General features: G+C 40.7%; 1 long non-coding RNA gene across 1 annotated transcript; it reads right to left on the reverse strand.

Annotated features, from left to right (window-relative positions):
- Positions 1–6877: 6877 nt before the first annotated feature.
- LOC146617791 (uncharacterized) lies at positions 6878–9097 on the reverse strand. Its single transcript, XR_014906865.1, has 4 exons — positions 9054–9097; positions 8513–8591; positions 8039–8134; positions 6878–7276 (listed from the first exon to the last, which is right to left on the reverse strand). It is a non-coding gene; the product is annotated as an uncharacterized LOC146617791 (long non-coding RNA).
- Between the last annotated feature and the right edge of the window lie 10915 nt (positions 9098–20012).

A 20012-nucleotide genomic window follows, 5' to 3' on the forward strand; every position in this document is an offset into this window, starting at 1 on the left:
ATGATGCCTTTGAAAATATAGTATTTTCCACAGAGAAATCCTAAGTTGTGGCAGTCCTCCCTCACTCACTGAAAAGCAATGATCCAGTCTTTGGTTCAAAATGAGGATGGACCCCTAATATAAATTCCTGCATTTAGGAATGCAGAGTTTTTGGTCTCTTACTGCAAACTGTAGAATCTCTATCTGATTCTACTAATTTGGTACTGCTGAGCAGAACGTTATCTGGCTCTTTGGGGCAGTAATCCAAAATGAGATAACCAAAAAGACTCATCATGAATGTTTTTTTTTTTGTTTTTGTGTAAAAGAGCTAATTACTTCACTTTGGATTGTTCAATTTATTGCCATTTGCATTATGAGCAACAGAAAATTAAAACTTTCATTAGGGAACCATAAGAAAAAACAACCTTTAAAAAAAACACTCCAAAAGCTGGGATAGATGCATGAGTGACAAAAAATGCCAAAAAGATCGATGCTTATCATGTATACACAGCAGCTTACAGGAGCTCTGAAAAATATCTTTGGCATCTATAAGCTTTATTACATACCTATCAGCAGTACAATTTTCTTTAGAGTGGAAGCGATTCAAAAGCAGTGAACAGTAGAATCATCTACCGCAAAGACCCAGCACAGTAGCTGATTCTACCATGCCACATGCTAAAAATAAGGTTAGTTCCAGTCATGACTGCCAGCCTGAGGCTTTATACACCGATCATGCATGACATTATGACCACTGACAGGTAAAGCGAATAACACTAATTATCTCTTTATCATGGTACCTGACGGTAGGATATAGTGGGAAGCAAACTAACATTTTGTCCTCAAAATGTGATGTTTTAGAAGCAGCAAAAGTGTAAGGTTGTGAGTGAGTTTAATATGGGTCAGTTTGTGATGGTCAGATGACTGGGTCAGCGCTGGGTTTCCAAAACTGCAGGACTGGTGTAATGTTGCTAATCTGCAGGCATCAGTATCTAATATGGTCTGAGGAAGGAACAGCAGTCAACCAGTCATGGGCAGCCAAATCTCACTGATACACATGGGGAGTGACGGCTGTGTGGTTTGATATAACAGATGAGCTACTGTAGCTCAAATTTCTGAAGAAAATGAATGTTGGTTCTGACAAAAATGAGTCAGAATACTCTATGCATCCCTTTGTTTGCTGCATAGCTGCAGACCAGTCCGAGTGTCCATGCTGACCCTGTTCACCGCCGAAAGTGCCAACAATGGGCACGTGAGCATCAGAACTGGATCTTGGATCAATGGAAGAAGATGGCCTGATCTGATGAATCACATTTCCTTCTACATCACATAAATGTGCATGTATGGAACACGAGGGCACCAGAATGCACTATGGAGAGAAGGCAAGCCGGTGGAGGCAGTGTGATGCTTTAGCCAATGGGCTGGAAAACCTTGAGACCTAAGCATTACTGCGTACCATGTGCACCATTTCATGGAAACAGTGTTCACTGATGGCTGTGGCCTGTTTCAGCAGGATTGTGCCTTACCACAAAGCGGTGTCGGTGTCGCCTTAATCCCCTAAGTCTCCAGATCTCAATACAATTGCACATCGGTGGAATGTACTGGACAAACAGACCTCGTAACTTAAAGGATTTAAAGGATCTATTGCTAACATGTTGGTGCCAGATAATACAGTCTAGTGGAGTCTGTGTCCTCGCATGAGTATGCTTCAGTTTGTTTTGTAAGATATTTCACAAAAACATCCACCTGTTTTAAAAACTTTAAAATGAATTAGGACATTACATTCATGTTTTATTTTCTTTCTAGTTAAGTAAGAAGCCAATGTACTGACATAGGTGGTGATGTGCTTTTATAAGGTATGGCCTTTAGCAGAAGAAAATAATATTTCATTAAAGACGAGGTGTGCTTGAGGTAAAATGCCAACCATGGGTTTGCACCTTCATTACTTCTGATCATTTTCCAAACGTAACATTTCTTATTTAGATAAAGTTTGCTTTCACTAAAACTTCTTTATCTTCTTTTCAGCCGCCACTTAGGAGAAAGGTCATTAAGCCTATTTTAGCCACATTTTAATAAGAATATATTTTGAATCAAACCTCTTACATTTATTTTGACCCTAGAGAGCCTATAAAATTTTAATTTGGGAAAAATCTATATCCAAGACGTAGATGTTACCCTACTCCTAAAAAGTTCACCAGCCATGGGGTGGATGTTAAGAGATTATCATTCTGGTCAGTTCTGACAATATGTTTGCTTTCTGTGCTAATTGTGTTCAACACAGTCTTGACAACAATCTGCTAGCACATACACAAACATCAATCTTTATTTACATCGCCACACACATAAACTCAACACTATGCACTTCTCAGAGCTTGCCAAACAGGTTACCCACATTTGTATTCTACACAGTAGCTCTTTCTAGAGGCAGTTCACAGCCTATGACTGGCGGTTATCATTGTACTGGATAAAAACGAAGAGTTTGATGAGAAAATGCACAACAGATGTGCCAGTCACCTGACCCATTACTGCTCCCTGATTCACCTCTCCTCCTGCATCTGAACTGAAAATCACACACCACTAGCACAATGTTACTATGAACTGATTCCAGCTATCATTTGTACTCAGCCAACTAGGATCCAATGGACGAATATTTCTTGCCTTCCGAAAACACTCCACTTTACCCACATAGCAGACAGGTCTGGCCTGGATCTGGTGTCAAGCCGGCACTGCTGGCTGACTTCTGGCATTAGGCTGACATCTGGGGCCAGAGCTGAAACTGTTCTGGGCCAGCACAGGGCCAGCAGTGTGTCTGCAACTGGCCCGTGGCTGCACACAACTTACACATGGCCCACATACCGCAAAGAATGACGGCCCTTTGGTGGACCAAGATCAGGTTTGTCAAAGGTAATCCACACATGGGCTACACAGGACCACCAGTGTGTCTGCAAATGGCCTTGTGCTGGCCCATGTGTGGATCACCTCTGGCAAACCAGATCTGGGCCACCAAAGGGCCGTCATTTTTTGCGGTATGTGGGCCATGTGTAAGCACATTGTGCAGGCCAGATCCAGGCCATACCAATTTTGCTATGTGGGTACATTTGGTCTGAGCAAAGCTTCATGGTCAGAAAATGGCAGCATCTACATCAAGGACAGCTGGTGCAAAAACACAAAGACTGTAGACAGCCATTGTTCCCCGGATTGGGAATATTTGATTGTGAAATGCAGACCCGTCTACATACCTTTTACCGTTTACTGTTGTCATGGTAACAGGCGTGTATGTACCACCCGATGCTAATGCTAACTCGGCCATGGAGGAGCTGCACATGACAATAAGCAGTCAACAGAACTCCCATTCTGACACAGTGCACATTATAGCTGGGGATTTCAACCATGCTCACTTATGGTTAGTATTCCCCAGATGTTGCTGTAGGGAAAAGCCTACAGCAACATCCAAAAAGGCTACAGAGCAACACATCTACCACATCTAGGTTTGTCAGACCACATGTCCATGCTACTGATCCCTGGGATCAGGGAGTTTATCACTTAACCAACTACAAACCTGGCAATACCACGTTGACTGAGGGCAATGCGGCGCTTGCAGAGTAGCTGAACCACTTCTTTGCACCCTTTGAGGTGAAGGGACCAGAGGCAGCAGCTAAAACATTGGACAGCTAGAGCAGCCCAAGCCTCATGTTGTAGGATTATGAGGTGAGGCGCACACTGAGGGCAGTGAATCCCAGGAAGGCCTTGTCCAGATGGAGTAACCGGAAGCCTTTTAAAGAATGTGCAGGCCAGCTGGCTGGGGTCTTCACTAAAATCTTCAACGCTTCACTGCATCCTGCTGCGCCTAAAGTTGGCCACAATTGTCCCACTGCCAAAGTGGACCAATATTAGTAGCCTCAAAGACTACCGACCTGTTATTCTAACAGCTGTTATAATGAAGTGCTTCAAGAAACTGGTCCGACCTCACATTATGTCCTGCCTGCCGCTCACACTTGACCTGCTCCGGTTCACATACAGAGCTAACAGATGAACTGAAGACGCCATTGCTACAACGCTCCATACCACCATCTCTCACCTGGAACAACAAGGGCGTTACGCCAGGTCTTTGTTGACTTTAGCTCTGCTCTTAATATGATACTCCCGGACAGACTAATAGTAAAACTGCTGGATATCGGACTTTCTTCTACCACCTGCCGCTGGATCAGAGACTTCCTCGTGTACAGAGAGTTAGAGTGGGGCCTCATCTTTCCTCAGCCCTCAGCCTTAACACCGGCTCTCCACAAGGCTATGTACTAAGTCCCTTACTGTATACTCTGTACACACATGACTGTGTTAGTTCCCACCCAGACAACGTAGTCATTAAGTTTGCTGATGATACCACCTTGGTGGGGCTCATCTCTGAGGGAGACGAGACGGCATACAGAGCAGAGGTTCAGAGGCTGTCAGATTGTCAACAACCTGGACCTCTATGCCACCAAGACAAAAGAGCCTGTGGTCAACTTCAGAAGGAGGAAGTCTGAGCTGCAACCAGTCAGGATCAACGGGAAGTGTGTAGAAAGGGTGTCCAGTTTCAAGTTCCTGGGTGTGCACATAGACACAGACCTCCAATGGAGCTCAAACACCTCAGCAGTTTTAAAGAAGGCCCAACAGCGTCTCCACTTTCTGAGAATTCTCAGAAAAATGGACCTGAAGAAGGAGCTGCTGATCGTCTTTTACCGCTGCTCCATTGAAAGTGTGCTGACATACTCCATCTGTCTATGGTTCTCCAGCTGCACCACGGCACACAAAAAAGCACTCCAGAGGGTCATTAATATGGTCCAAAAAATCATTGGACATCCTCTTCCCGCCCTGAAGGACCTGTACAGTATGCGCTGTCTCAAAAGGGCATGTAGCATCCTACGGAACTACAGACACACAGGACCCCTGGGTCCTGGGTGTGTGTTGAAGCTGCTGCCGTCTGGCAGGAGGTTCAGGCTGCTGAGGTTGTGGACAAACAGACTCAAGCACAGCTGTTACAACAGGGCAATAGCCCTAATCAATGCAAACAGCTGAACTGATTGGCTACCCCTTTTTGGGGGGGTAACAACAATAACAATAATAATATTTATATTTATAACAATAACAATGTGCAATACACATACACTTCTTCTTCTTACTTTTATTACTTAAGTTACTGTGTTGTGTTGTGATGTGTCGTTTCGTGTTGTGTTGTACGTAGTGACGACATGGGACAGTTTTCCAATTTCATTGTACTATTGTACTCTATAAGACTGTGACAATGACAATAAAGAGTTATCTTATCTTATCTTATCTTTGTTTGTATCTTTGTTTTTCTAAATTTTTCTCAATTTTAATGTGTCAATAGTTCAGAAAGCATTACAGTACAAGTAAACCTAATATTAACCTGGTGGATTATGAGAGGTTTAAAGTCACATTGTTTATGATTGACTTTGAAAAGACTTATGTCATTTTAAATCGGGCAGAAAATACATTTAAGTGGTTAAAGTATTCCCTCAAGCACTCACTGACTTTCCTCAAGCTCCCCCACCTTTCACTGCATGGAAGGTATATACGGCAGCAATACATACACATCATCAGATTTATGACTACGTGCAGTAAGTGGTAATTAGGGTAGCATATCTAGAGGCTGCATGCCACACGAGATGCTTTGATGTGGATTAATCCATAAAAAGATATCAGAAGACGTAACTGCAATCAGCTGCTATTAATATAGAGAACAAAAGAGGATAAACACATACAAACACTCAACTCGCTTAAAGTGATGCATGTATTTCCATTTGTAAGTCCCTAAACATCTAAGGCCAAGCGCTCACATTTGATAGTATAATGTTGTAGTGCTTTCATTTGCAGCGTCTGGTTGCATCTGTTGCGAGAATGTCACAGCATGATGTTTACAAATTGAGATGTCTGGGAGAGAAATTCTGACAGCCGACCCAGGAGGGAGGCACAAAAGGAGGGAGAAAATTTAGAAGGTTGGCATAAAGAGGAGCTCAGATGGCTCAGAGGAGCCATCATAATCTCTTTTTCTGCCTTCCCAACCCTCTGAAAGAGATTCTTTAAATCTATGAGCCGAGCGAGAGTAGGAAACTAGAGGGAGTCAACCATCTTGCTGCTCTTAAAGTCTAATGTTGGAAATGTTCCGTTTCTTATGAGTGTGGTTAGAACTGCATTAAAGCAAATAGATGCAGTGCACTGTAAACCCGAACAAGTTGACTGAACTTAAAACTTTTGTGGAAACTGATTACCTCAAAAGATTTAAGTACAAAAACTAATATCTTCTAAGTATGGGGTACTCAAAATTTGTATTTATTGTTAACCTAAAAATTTTAAATTATATTTTATATTTTATTAATTGAGCTTTACTCAAAGACTGTATACTTTAATTTCAATATTTTAGTGTTTCTTGTAGTTTATTATTTTGATGCAACACAATGCAATTATATTACAACCTAAACTCAAATTATCTGATTATTAATTAAAAGATATGTTGTGAGTGTAGACTACTAAAAAAAAAAAAGTACGGAAATTCAGTTACTTTACATTTTGTTTATTTAACATTTTTTCATGAAAATTTAAAAACATCACAAATGTTTTTATAAAACAACTAACATGGACATCGGCACCATAAAGTGAGCATTATAAATTCTGTGTAGAACATTTATCTTTTTATAAACTCACAAAGGACGACATCAGTCCTAATTGCATCTTTCTCAAAATACACAAAAATGCAAAACAAAAAGTCAAATACTAATCACTTTTTTTTAAATAGAAATGAAAAACAATTTTTTAAAATGGGTACAAAGATGATCAGCTTCCAAATAACCAGATAAGGCAGTCAAGTATAGGAAAATTAGGTAAACTGATGGAGTTAAATCCACCCAAAGCCTGTAGTAAACTTAAAGTGCTTAAAGTGCTTCAAACAAAGTGCTCAGTAACAGAGTGCGTGTCCTAACAAACATTGCCTTATATTCCTTAAGAGCATGTAGGCAGGGGTTTCAGGGGTTTGCCGTCATCAAGCCCCATGAAGATATTTTGGACTAAGGCAAATGTGTGAACCAGCTTCCTGGGGTAGTCTAAATGCAGAGCATAGATCAAGCCAAACAATAAAGCAAATGCATTTGCAAATCTGGGAATATCACGCATCACCTAGTCGCCTTTCACCAAAACAGCCATGCTTGAGGAAGTAAAATGGACTGGACTGGGAAGCGCCGTCGGTAACCACTGTGAGAAGGGCAACTGGAGTGTCAATGAGGGTCGACTCATCCAATGCGTCCGCCTGGAATAGACACAGTATCAATGGTAAATGGCCTGTATTTGTATAGCGCTTTACACATTCAGTCATCCAGACATTCACACCCATTCACACACTGGTGATGGCAGCTACATTGTAGCCACAGCCACCCTGGGGCGCACTGACAGAGGCGAGGCTGCCGGACACTGGCACCACCGGGCCCTCTGACCACCACCAGTAGGCAACGGGTGAAGTGTCTTGCCCAAGGACACAACGACCGAGACTGTCGGAGCCAGGGCTCGAACCGGCAACCTTCTGATTACAAGGCGAACTCCCAACTCTTGAGCCACGATCGCCCCAATTAAATAAGTAAGGTTGGTTTGAGAGAATGTGACAAGCATGACCTGTAATCTAGCAAAACATTCAGCAGTGTAGTGGGTTACTTTGTAACGAGTTAGGGTACTCTACTTTTTTTGAAAAATGTACATTAACGTGTTAGCTTCTTGCATTACATAATTTGTATTTTTATTATTTTTCTAAAAAAAAAAGTAATTTTTTATTTCATGACTTTATCTCAAAAAGAAACTAAATCTTGACTTCAGCCTGGTTTTTGGGCCACCTGCAGCATAGCCATAGTGCTGTGATACGCCTGTGCCCTGCTCCTGACCTGTGTGTGTGTGGGTTTTCTACAGAGAGGGTATTTTGTTTGTACAATTTGGTAGCTGCTAGGGTATTAAATTGTATTTAAAAAAATCCATAGCATTTTATCTTACTGGCAGAATTTAAGTAATGCAAAAATACACTTACATTACATGTCTAAAAGAATTCTGGGTCCTCCTCCCGCAGGTATACAGGAAGGGCACGAAGTACTGCAGTGCGTTTCACGTTGATATCAGGCGCCTCCTAAAAAGGGAAAAGAAAAGTTCATTTAACGCAAAGTTTTCAGGTGTCATTCTTTGGGGAGAATACATGTTTATGAAACTGCATGACATCAGACTCTACTAAATTTTGGAGACTTTTCTTTTAAGATACAACCTTTCTGTCTCTTGTGACAGAGAGTATGTTTCTTAATCATTTGACAAAAACCCTACACAGTATTTTAAAATAGTGTTCTCCAGATCAGAGCTGTGATCTATATAGAACATGGGGTTCAAAGCAAGGAAAAATTGTGTGTTTATCAGTGAAACTTTTAATTTGTGTTAATTTTATCATTATCAATATATGAAATCTTCACCTTAAGGGACTTAATGAATGGTTTCTTCAATAGATCTTTCAACTCACCTGTGTTTACTGTCTCCACCTGAAATTAATTGCAGTCTGAATTTTTTTTTCTTCTGTCTTTTTGTCTTTGGCCTTCAGCCTTGGAAGAAAAAATAAAAATATTGAAAACCTTATCAGCACACTAAATATACAACACCTTGCTATATTTCAATTGTTTTAGATAGAAGTTGCCACTGCTAGCTAAGTCACTTTTGAATGATGCTAATGAGAAGAAAAAAAAAAAACCTGCCGAACAATGAGGCTGCTGTTGTAAAAACGCCAACTTTCTTGCGTTGGCAAGGGGTCGTTAAAATATCACTAAGACCCTTTCTTTATGTGTGATTCTTCGTAAAACTGTGTTTTAATCGGTTAAAACTGTAAAACTGACGACATAATCTATGTTTGAAAAAGAGCGCGAACAACCGCGAACAACTATTCACCACCTGGGTCTGTGCTTTTTAACACAACAGCGCATTCGAAAACAAGTTATTGGCTGCAACATATTAATATACTTGCTTTTTTACGGAAAAAATAAACATAACGAAGGTTCAGTTTTACTTACAAGTTTCTCCAAATGTGTTCTCCAGTCGCTCGAGAAGGGCAGCCATATTGAACAGAATTTTCTGTCAACGTCGTTCAGGTTAGAGAGAAGACGTCATGACGTCATGACGTCCACATGCGGAGCTCGGAAAAAAACATTTACTCAAAAATCATAATTAAGAAAGCAGTATTTACTCTTAACTTCTAAGCCATGTACAATTATAACTGTTTGAATCGTTAACCGAACAGAAAAGTTTTAAGTTGTTTCAACTTTGTGAGGAATTTTAATTGTTATATCCACAAACTTTATAAGTCAGGTAGACTGTTGGGGTTTACAGTGTGGCAAAAATCTTCATATCTTATCTTTTGATTTTGGATCAAGATTTGCAGCACCCAAAGAATCTGGCTGCTGCCGATGGAAGACTTAACCCATGCAGGAATCTCAAAACGTTCATTTCCCTCATGGATTCAGCTTATCAATATTGGGAATCAATTATCGCTGGAGCTGACACCATCCCATTTGTTAAGGTGATTAGTCCGTCACTTGCTCAGCTGCATTCAATTCTGCCTGTTCTTGCAGCTTTACATGTTGAAACAGTATTACTTTACAGAGGTAGGATGAAACAGAAACAACAGATGGTAATTGGAGATTGCTAAAAGTGAGCCTAATCATGCTCTTTCCATCATAAGTTGCAATTCATAAGCAAAAAAAAAAAAAAGAGCATGGCATTCTTTGCTGTAGAAGTAGCTCTACCTGTTCTCTGGAGCAAGCAGGTTTTTTTTTTTTTTTAAATTATAATAAGTTCTAGGTGGAAAGGGATTAAGGGATTATAGAGCAGTGACACTTGTCTCCAAGACAGAGGGGGTCAAAAGTTCAGTGCAACCCAGGAGTGTCAGGGTGGCAGAGCTCTTTCCAAAGCTGAGGCTGTGATGCTGTGCCAGAGCAACTGGGCTTCCCAACAGTCTGCCAGAGCAGAGATCTCAGTGCATGGCAGGAGATAAAAACATCCTGCTGCTGGTCGATAATAGTGAGAGGACTCATTTGATTCTCATTGAGAAGAATTCCAACAGTATGTTTGACATTGAAATCATGTCTATGCAGTCAAGGTCAGAGAAAACATCTCAGTATAGGCTGAGATTAGGTGAAATTAACTCCCCGGTGAAACAGTGCAGGTCTGTACTGTAATGGTATTAAACTCTGAGTTAGTTTTAGAAATAAAAACTGTCTCACACATCAACACACATCAGAGCAGAGTGAATAAGGTGGGTTTGTAGACATATAAATGTATTAAGCTTTTTAAGCCAAGATGTAAGGGTGACACAGAAAATCATTTCATGTTTTACCAAAATGTATGGATTTTAATTGGATTTAGAACTAATTTGTGGAACAAGATGGTCAAGTAATTTGATATAGGAATTTTTAAAGAATGTTCAGACAAAGCACTTACAACTAGGAAACAGCACGTGTGTGTGATTGGGTGAAATAAAATGTATTTAACCCAATCAAACTAACAAACAGATTCCCTCTCTTTCTGTTCTCCCTTTTTTGTGATAATACTCAGTCAGTGTATCCACTCTTCAAGTAGGTGCATTCACTTTATAGAGATCAGAGGATGAGGACTGATGGTGTGTGCTTATACATATCTGTAGTGAGTCTGGGTTATGTGTGGACAATATGAAACAACAGTGCAATTGATTAAATGCAATATGAAGATAATAATAATTATAATACTGTTATAATATGTATACTACTGTTTAATGCATTAACAGAAAAACAAGCTAAATATCGCTTTGACTGGTAAATTATTGGGAACACTATCTCAGGCAGCACGAACAATAATACAAAGAGCCTCTTTCTGACCGAACACAAAATACTGTGAGCTTATAATGGACTGGTATTATCTAACTACCCAAATGATAAAATGTTCATTCATAGTGAAAGCTTACCTTGTGTATCAGTGTCCAAAGCTCCTCTGCATTCAAAAATCACAGTATTAGCAACAATCCAGCTAGCCTTTACCTTGTTAGCAGATGATAAATGATGAAATATTTTTTTAAATTACTTTTAAAAAATGTTCCAAATTTAAAGTCGCTAAACATTCAATTCAATTCAATTTTATTTATACAGCGCCAAATCACAACAACAGTCGCCCTCAAGGTGCTTTATATTGTAAGGTAGACCCTACAATAATACATACAGAGAAAAACTCAAAAATCATATGACCCCCAATGAGCAAGCACTTTGGTGACAGGAAGAAACCTCCGGCATAAAGAATAAAACATTGAAATAACATTTAAATTAAATCAATTACAACTGGAAATCCCTCCACTCACTGCAGAAATTTGTCAAGTGTATTCGAAATCCAACATCTGGGAATTTTAAATTTACAGTATAGACCCTTTGTATCTAAGCATGCATGCACATTTTGGAAACGGATGTAAGACCAAAGTCTAATATTTGGTCACCCTATGTTGCAATTAAGTCCAAAGTGCCACATCATGTTTTTCTATAATATCCCCTTAATGGACCTGACCGTAATAACTTTTTGTTAGGAGTACAACTGAGATTTAGGCATGAAATTGTTGTAAAAAGAAAGTCATCAAGTGCATTTGCACTTCTTCTGGTACAATGACAATAATTCTGTTAACATATTTAACTACCACATAAAGGGTTATGTGTTTGGCAATAGTCTGTCTCCATCCATAGTTATACAGCAGGTAAAATAAGGCAGATTATTCAAGACCTTGTGTGTGATGAGAAGGAAATTAAAATCAAATCTGGATTCAACATGGAGTCAATGAAGAGAAGCCAGTATTGGGCATTTTGAAACAACTGGATAAGGAAGAATCAGTTTCTGACTCCAGCTTGTCGGTGATCCATCCGTCACCTGACTCAAACAGGCTCACCTCCACACTGTTCTCACTCATAAAGTGCTTTACAAAACCAATCGGCTGTACTGAAAGGGGAAAATCCCCTTTCAGCCAAACAACAGAGAACTACTTACTGCTGAAGCGACAGAGAGTGAAAGTGGACAGTATAGCTTTAGTTTTAACATCAAACTCATTGTTAGAGTCAGGGTGAGCACAAACGTGACCCCCTTAAACTGATTTTTAGTCTTAGTGTCCTTAGTTTCCCCAGAGTTATTGCTTATGTTACTAGTAAGCAAACATAAACTAATGTAGGTCTACTGACAACAAATCTAGCTACACAGACATCTATGTCAGTTTTTGAGGGCAGGGCTCCATGCTGTAAATTAGATTTTATACATGAAGTGTTTCATATCCACTTTAATTTTCTTAGTTAGTGGAGTAAATAAAGCACTGAACTTCAGAAGTTCAGTTCAGATATCAATCGAGAGAATTGACCATGATATTTGTAGGTCAGGTTTGCATTTGGTAGCAGTACAAAAACAATCAAGACAAGGTTTTTCAGTGACACGTCTTCAGTTGCTTCTTACACACATCAGTGTGACCCTTTGCACTTCTTCAGATACATTTCAGATAAAAGCAGTTTATGATATCGTTCAGTTATGCTCAAGTGCTAAATATTCCCGAAGTAAACATCCTTGTTAGAAGAATTTCATCAAATGTTACCTTTGTAAGGCAGCACGGTGGCAAGCACTGTTGCCTCACAGCAAGAAGGTCCTGAGTTCAATTCCACCATCAGGCCGGGGTCTTTCTGTGTGGAGTTTGCATGTTCTCCCCGTGTTTGCGTGGGTTCTCTCCGGGTACTCCGGCTTCCTCCCACCGTCCAAAGACATGCAGCTTGTGGGGATAGGTTAATTGGATAATCCAAATTGCCACTAGGTGTGAATGTGAGTGTGAATGGTTGTCTGTCCCTGTGTGTTGGCCCTGCGACAGACTGGCGACCTGTCCAGGGTGTACCCCGCCTTTCGCCCTATGACAGCTGGGATAGGCTCCAGCGCCCCCCGCGACCCTGAAAAGGATAAGCGGAAGCGAATGGATGGATGGATGTTACCTTTGTAGAAAGAGACTAATCTTTTTAATTCCCCAGTCAGATCGCCCTTTAAATAGAGTGACAAACACATTAGGTGGATTTAGAGGTAGAAAAGGGCAGCCTGCTTTTCACAGAAAAACACTTCAGGAGATCTGGGTGCACCAAAGCTAGAGCACAGTGAGACAATGGGTTGTCCTCGCCATCAACATACTTCACTGTAGGGTTTTTAAAGTGATATTTTTATGCCAAGCTTTCAAAATGGTGATAGTAACAGACTATCAAACTTCAGAGACTCAAGCATAAATAACACAATAATATCCTGAGAACGTCCTATCCTTCTTCTTCTCATTTTTCCTTCTACTGTTCTTCTGCTCCTCTCTTTTGGCATTGCCACCCATATAGGATAGTACCAAGCATGTCCTCAATATTTGAAAAATGTTTTCACATAAACATGGCTTTTTACATCTTTATCATGACAAAGTAGATGAGGTAAATAGGGTTGTGGATAAAATAATGAATTTACTGATAATTAAATATTCCACGAAATGTGTGAATTTTGGTAGTCCGCTTTTGGAAATCCTTAAAAATCTGTACCTGGATCAATTCATTTTTGAACAACCAGGACAAAAGTGAACTGGATTATGCGATGTGCAATGAAGCAAATGGATTACCATTACAGTACACCTTTTGAGTAACTGGGCCCAGAGAGTGGGAAGTTGCTAAACTATCCTAACTAGCCGCTGTTAACAGCTTCATACTGAAATTTCCAAACTTATTTCAGTTACACCAAATATACATAGGAAAAAGAGAAAGATGGAAAGAGAGAGATCTGTCTCCATAAGAACTGATTGGGTCTTCATTCAGATGTGCTTATTACCAGGAGATGACGCCAACGGATGCAAACTGTTGCAAGTTCCTGGTATGCTGCAGAATCCCTTGTGAGAAACCCAACAGGAGGGTGTCACCATCAAGGTGCTTTCAGCTCACTGACATAGTTTAGAGATCAGAGTTTTATTTAACATCTTTTTAAACACAAGTGAGTTAGACAAACAAATAAAATGTAAGAAGAATGGTGTAGGATTTATCTTTGTGGAACTTTTCTCAAAAGCAGCCAAGTATTTGTACCAAATAATGTTTAGACATTTTGTGGTGTTACATCAAATTGTTTAAGAGCAGTAAATGAAATTGTTTATACAATGCTAAATCCTGTATTATCCAAAGCCTCTCAGAGATCTATAGTGACAGCATATAACAGGTGCTGAGATAAGATGCAAAGATCCACTGTACTAATTTCACCTCCCTAACAATATATACTGCTGTATTTATACTAGATCTTCAAAGCCTAGCCCATTAAAATATCACAAAGGTAATACCTTACTGAAGAATGCAAGTTTCAGCCTTTAGTCTTAATACCTGCAGTTCATGGCAATATAATGAATTTCATCCTGCCATCATTAATCTCTAGCTTTTATCATTTTTTCAAATTGTATTAAAGACAGCACCTTGCTGGAAAGAGATTTAAAGCAAAATGCTTAGGATATCCCTGGCTTGTGAGCCCAAGCAACAATTAATCCCCATGAAATGGAGCTCTGTGTCACTGACTGCAAAAAAGGCCTATCAGAAAGTCAAGAGGATCACATGGCCAGTGAGTAGAGTACCATCATCCCTGCCAGCTTGATGCACCAACTGATGAAGAGTTGATTGTGTCATATTCCAATGGATCGAAGAGATATCATCTGGTAGCACGCTATGCTATCATAAAACTATGTGTCATGTTAATGCAAATTACTAATCCCTCTACAAAAATAGCCTTAAAAATACATGCAGCAAAATGTTTCAAATTAACCGACATGTTGCTGGCACTACTGTTCACGGTACCCACAGTTAACAAGTATAACCACCAAGTACCTGCAGACAGTCAGGCAAGTCCTGAGAAGTCAGTTGATGCGGGGTGCCAGTTATCAGGTACCCTGCTGGGATAATAATCTGGCCAAAGGAGGAGATAGAAGCCACTGACATCAAGACCAGGAAACTCCTCACCACGCATGGAGTGTTTCACCCCAAGTCCAGCACCCTGAGACTAGACGCTAAGCGGAAGGAAGGAGGCTGGGGACTAGTGAGTGTCAGCACCACGATTCAGGATGGGAAAAGGAACATCCACGAGTACATCAGGCCCCAACTGACCATGTGCTCAGTGAATACCTCAGGCAGCAGGAACCCCCCCCAAAAAAGAGGAGCAAAAGGAGGAACCATCATGGAAGGACAGGCCCCTGCACAGTATGCACCATTGTCAGATAGAGGAAGCGGCTGACATCAGAAATCCTACCAGTGGCTGGAAAAAAATTGGCAATAGACAGCACAGAGGCAATAATCATGGCAGCACAGGAACAAGCGCTGAGCACAAGATCCATAGAGACTGGCGTTTACCACACCAGACAAGACCCCTGGTGCTGTGCAAAGATGCTCCTGAAACAATCCAGCACATAAGAGCAGGGTGTAATATGCTAGCAGGCAGGGCATACATGGAACGCCATAACCAAGTGGGCGGCATAGTATACAGCAGTGGTTCCCAAACTTTTTTTGTTGGGTCCCCCTTTGTTTTACAAGAAAAATATTCACCCCCCCTGCACGCACGCATACACACATCCTCCAACCACATACACCCATATTTTGCTCCATTGCGGTTTATTTCACACCTCAAATATTTAGTAAACAATTAAGGTTAGTAAGGTAGTAAGAAATTAAACTACTAACTCTTTTACGCTGCGTCCGCACGTACACGGGTGATTTTGAAAACGCAGCTGTAAACGGCGATTGGAATCACCGAAAACTGAGATTTTTTAAAACTCCTTTTTTGGGTTTATGTGTGGATGAGGAATACAGAGTTTGTCACGCAACGTTAAAGGTATGTGCCTTTTTCCATGTCACACTGTGCTCCACGTTATTGTTTACATGAGATGAATTGCAGAATGGCAGATAGTCAGATTAACAGTATTTTGCCTCTATCTTATGGTTTTACACGCTTACATTTACACACACAGTTAATGTCCCTCTATTTAGAAAGGCAGAGGCGTCACGGTGTAATTATTTTACATGTAGTTGTTTTTTTCCTGTGTAATAATGTTCAACACTGCTATCAACAGAGATAGGCAGTAACGCGTTACTTGTAACGCGTTACTGTAATCTGATTACTTTTTTCAAGTAACGAGTAAAGTAAGGGATTACTATTGCAAAAACGGTAATTAGATTACCGTTACTTTCCTGTAGGAACGCTGCGTTACTGCGTTACTAAAACCGTGATTTTTTTGCGAGAATGTCTCAAGACAGTGACGTAAGCGAGTGCGCCGTTAGTGACAGCAGCTGTGTGCAGATCAACAATGGATCATATATCGAGTGCGGGAGAGAGTATGAGCGTGCAGCGTTTAAAGCGTGGAAGTACTGACCTTACTTTGAGTTTGATTCCATAAAAAGTGACAAAAACATTAGCGTCCATCGTGCGTGGGATGAAAACTTCTTTTTACAGCGAAAAAACCCCTAAACTTCCAAGGAAGCGCCGAGTGCGCTATGATGTAATGGGAAATTCACAGAGAAACTCGCGGATTCTTCCATTGACCGCGGCACACCTGCACCAGGGTAAACCTCCGCCTACCGCAGTCCTGCTTTACAGGTGAAAATAGAGCAACAGGACCGCTGAGTCTTTGACTTTATTTATTTTCTGCTGTGTTTTACTTGCATCTATTTGAAAGACTGAGTGTAAACACAAAAAATATTTTATTTTATGTGCTGGAATGTGTAGAAAATAGGTTTAAATGTTAAACTAATTTATTCAAGTCAGAGAATGTTGCTTATAGTTTAATTTTTACTTGATGCATAAAGTTAAAAGATTAAAACTGATAAAACAAGTTAAAAAAAGAGACTTTTCCATTTGATTACATTTTGTATGATGGATTATGCAGAAAAAGTAGAATTGGGCTGAAAGATCTACGGCTTTATCAACTATTCAGGTTGTAAATCGTGTTTTTAAAAAGTAACTAAGTAACTAAGTAATTAATTACTTTTGAAAATAAGTAATCAGTAAAGTAACGGGATTACTTTTGGGGGGGAAGTAATCAGTAATTAGTTACTGATTACTTTTTTCAAGTAACTTGACCAACACTGGCTATCAATACATTTTTCAAAAATGTCTCTCTGTGCAAAATGGGTTTAAAAACATAAACAGCTGTGGGATCCTGTTTGTCCGTGATTAGAATTCCGGGGGAACAAATCCTGGCAGGATCAGCCTGATATTATTCGTATCCCACTGTAACTTTACTGTATAAAGAGCTAACATCTCCAAAATGTCAGGAGTAGTTATTTATTACAACAAGTGTTTGTGAACTAAAAATCAAGAATGTGGGATACTGTTTGTCTGTGATTTGGAGAGCCCAGCGCGTGCTCTCAACACAGGGAAAACCAATTCTGCAGGGGAGACCTACCTCGGCACTTGTGCAGGTGAAGCCAAAGGGCAGATATGCTTCACCATATTTTCTAGTCTTTGGCTTAGAATGAAGTTGGTTTGGAAACATATTCAGCTATGCTTCATCTCCTGCTTTGCGTTTGTGTGGGCGTCCTGTTCTAGCAGTGTCCAAGCATTGTTTTGTTTTTTCCCTTTTCATGCCACGCCCCCCCCCCCTGCAATGGCTCTTGTAGCGCAAAATTGAGTATTTTGGTCTAAATAACCCATTTTGAAATATGATGTCCACATACACTCAACAAAAATATAAACGCAACACCTTTGTTACTGCTCCCATTCCCCATGAGATGGACGTAGAGACCTAAAATTCATTCCAGATACACAATATAACCATCCCTCCCAAACAGTGGTCACAAATCAGTCCAAATGTGTGGTAGTGGGCACATCTGCTATATTGAGATAATCCATCCCACCTCACAGGTGTGCCACATCAGGATGCTGATCTGACATCATGAGTAGTGCACAGGTGTACCTCAGACTGCCCACAACAAAAGGCCACCCTGGAATGTGCAGTTTTGTCTCACAGCAAAATGCCACAGATGCCACAAGCAATGAGGGAGCGTGCAATTGGCATGCTGACAGCAGGAATGTCAACCAGATCTGTCGCCCGTGCATTGAATGTTCATTTCTCAACCATAAGCCGTCTCCACAGGCGTTTCAGAGAATATGGCAGCACATCCAACCGGCCTCACAACCGCAGACCTCGTGTAACCACACCAGCCCAGGACCTCCACATCCAGCAGGTTCACCTCCAAGATCGTCTGAGACCAGCCACCCAGACAGCTGCTGGAACGATTGGTTTGCACAACCAAACAATTTCTGCACAAACTGTCAGAAACCGTCTCAGGGACGCTCAACTGCATGCCCGTCGTCCTCATCGGGGTCTTGACCTGACTCCAGCTCGTCGCCGTAACAGACTTGTGTGGGCAAATGCTCACATTCGATGGCGTCTGGCACGTTGGAGAGGTGTACGCTTCACGGATGAATCATGGTTCACATTGTTCAGGGCAGATGGCAGCTGAGAATGTCCCAGTTCTTGCATGGCCAGCATACTCACCGGACATGTCACCCATTGAGCATGTTCGGGATGTGCTTGACCGGCATATACGACAGCATGTACCAGTTCCCATGAATATCCAACAACCTCGCACAGCCATTGAAGTGGAGTGGACCAACATTCCACAATTGACAATCTGATAGACTCCATGCGACGATGTGTTGCACTGCATGAGGCAAATGGTGGTCACACCAGATACTGACCGGTTCTGGGTCCCCAGACCCCCAATAGCGCAAAAAACTGCACATTCCAGGGTGGCCTTTTGTTGTGGGCAGTCTGAGGTACACCTGTGCACTACTCATGATGTCAGATCAGCATCCTGATGTGGCACACCTGTGAGGTGGGATGGATTATCTCAATATGGCAGATGTGCCCACTACCACACATTTGGACTGATTTGTGACCACTGTTTGGGAGGGATGGTTATATTGTGTATCTGGAATGAATTTTAGGTCTCTACGTCCATCCCATGGGGAATGGGAGCAGTAACAAAGGTGTTGCGTTTATATTTTTGTTGAGTGTATGTGGACGCCAGGTCCTAGGAGGTTAAAGCTGCACTCAAAGAAACAACATAATTATTTACTTTGTACTGCTTAAGAACAGATATGCACCCTTTTAGTCCTCAAAAGCATACACATAGTCACCCTAGGGTGCAATAAATAGCTCCGGATGAGTTGCTGTATACCTCTGTTGATGTTTTTTTATTACTCTAATTCCAGATAATAGTTTAGTCTTCTTAAATTGTTTTTAGATGTTGTAAAATTTTTATCCACTGTATAGACAATATTTTTTCAGTTATGGTTTATTGTTTGTGGTTGCTTCTTGATTATTAGCGATCATATGTATCTTTCATTATAACCATAAACACAACAAAAAGTGCAAAACTCAGAAGGCTGTCACACAAGAATCTCAAAATAAATGGCAAAACCTAGGCACAAAAATGCGTCCATGATAACTTGGGTCTTCTTTATGGTTCTGGATCTGAATAGTTGGGGATATCTCCCTTTTCCATGTCTTCAAGGTCATATTAGAATATCTTTATTGGTCTATATTTGGGGCCAGTTTATGTAACTTTCTGTATGTCGTTTTGTGTGTTTCTATTTGATTCAATTTTATTTATGTAGCCCCAAATTACAACAACAATCTTCCCAAGGCATCTCTGTGATTGCAAGTGTCTTTTAACTGTTACCCCCCAGCCTCACCCCTTAACCCGATGCTTTAGGCCCCTGAGTCAGAGCCCTGTAATACATCCATGCTATCTTCTGTGCTTATTTAAAAACTGAAAACATTCTACCTATATTTATATTAAGGTAAAACAGGTCCCTTGTTTAGGAGCTTCATGTCTCTGTTTGCCAGAAGATCTGCTGTTAAATCTGCATTGTATGTTGTTTGAGAATGCCACTTCGAAGAGTCTCACTATTGACTAAGAGGTCATGTTAAAATGGAACACCTT

The sequence above is a fragment of the Diplotaxodon limnothrissa genome, linkage group LG15 (genome assembly GCF_057381915.1).
Source record: "Diplotaxodon limnothrissa isolate DT_005_m linkage group LG15, D_limnothrissa_male_GT1.1, whole genome shotgun sequence".
NCBI lineage: Eukaryota > Metazoa > Chordata > Actinopteri > Cichliformes > Cichlidae > Diplotaxodon > Diplotaxodon limnothrissa.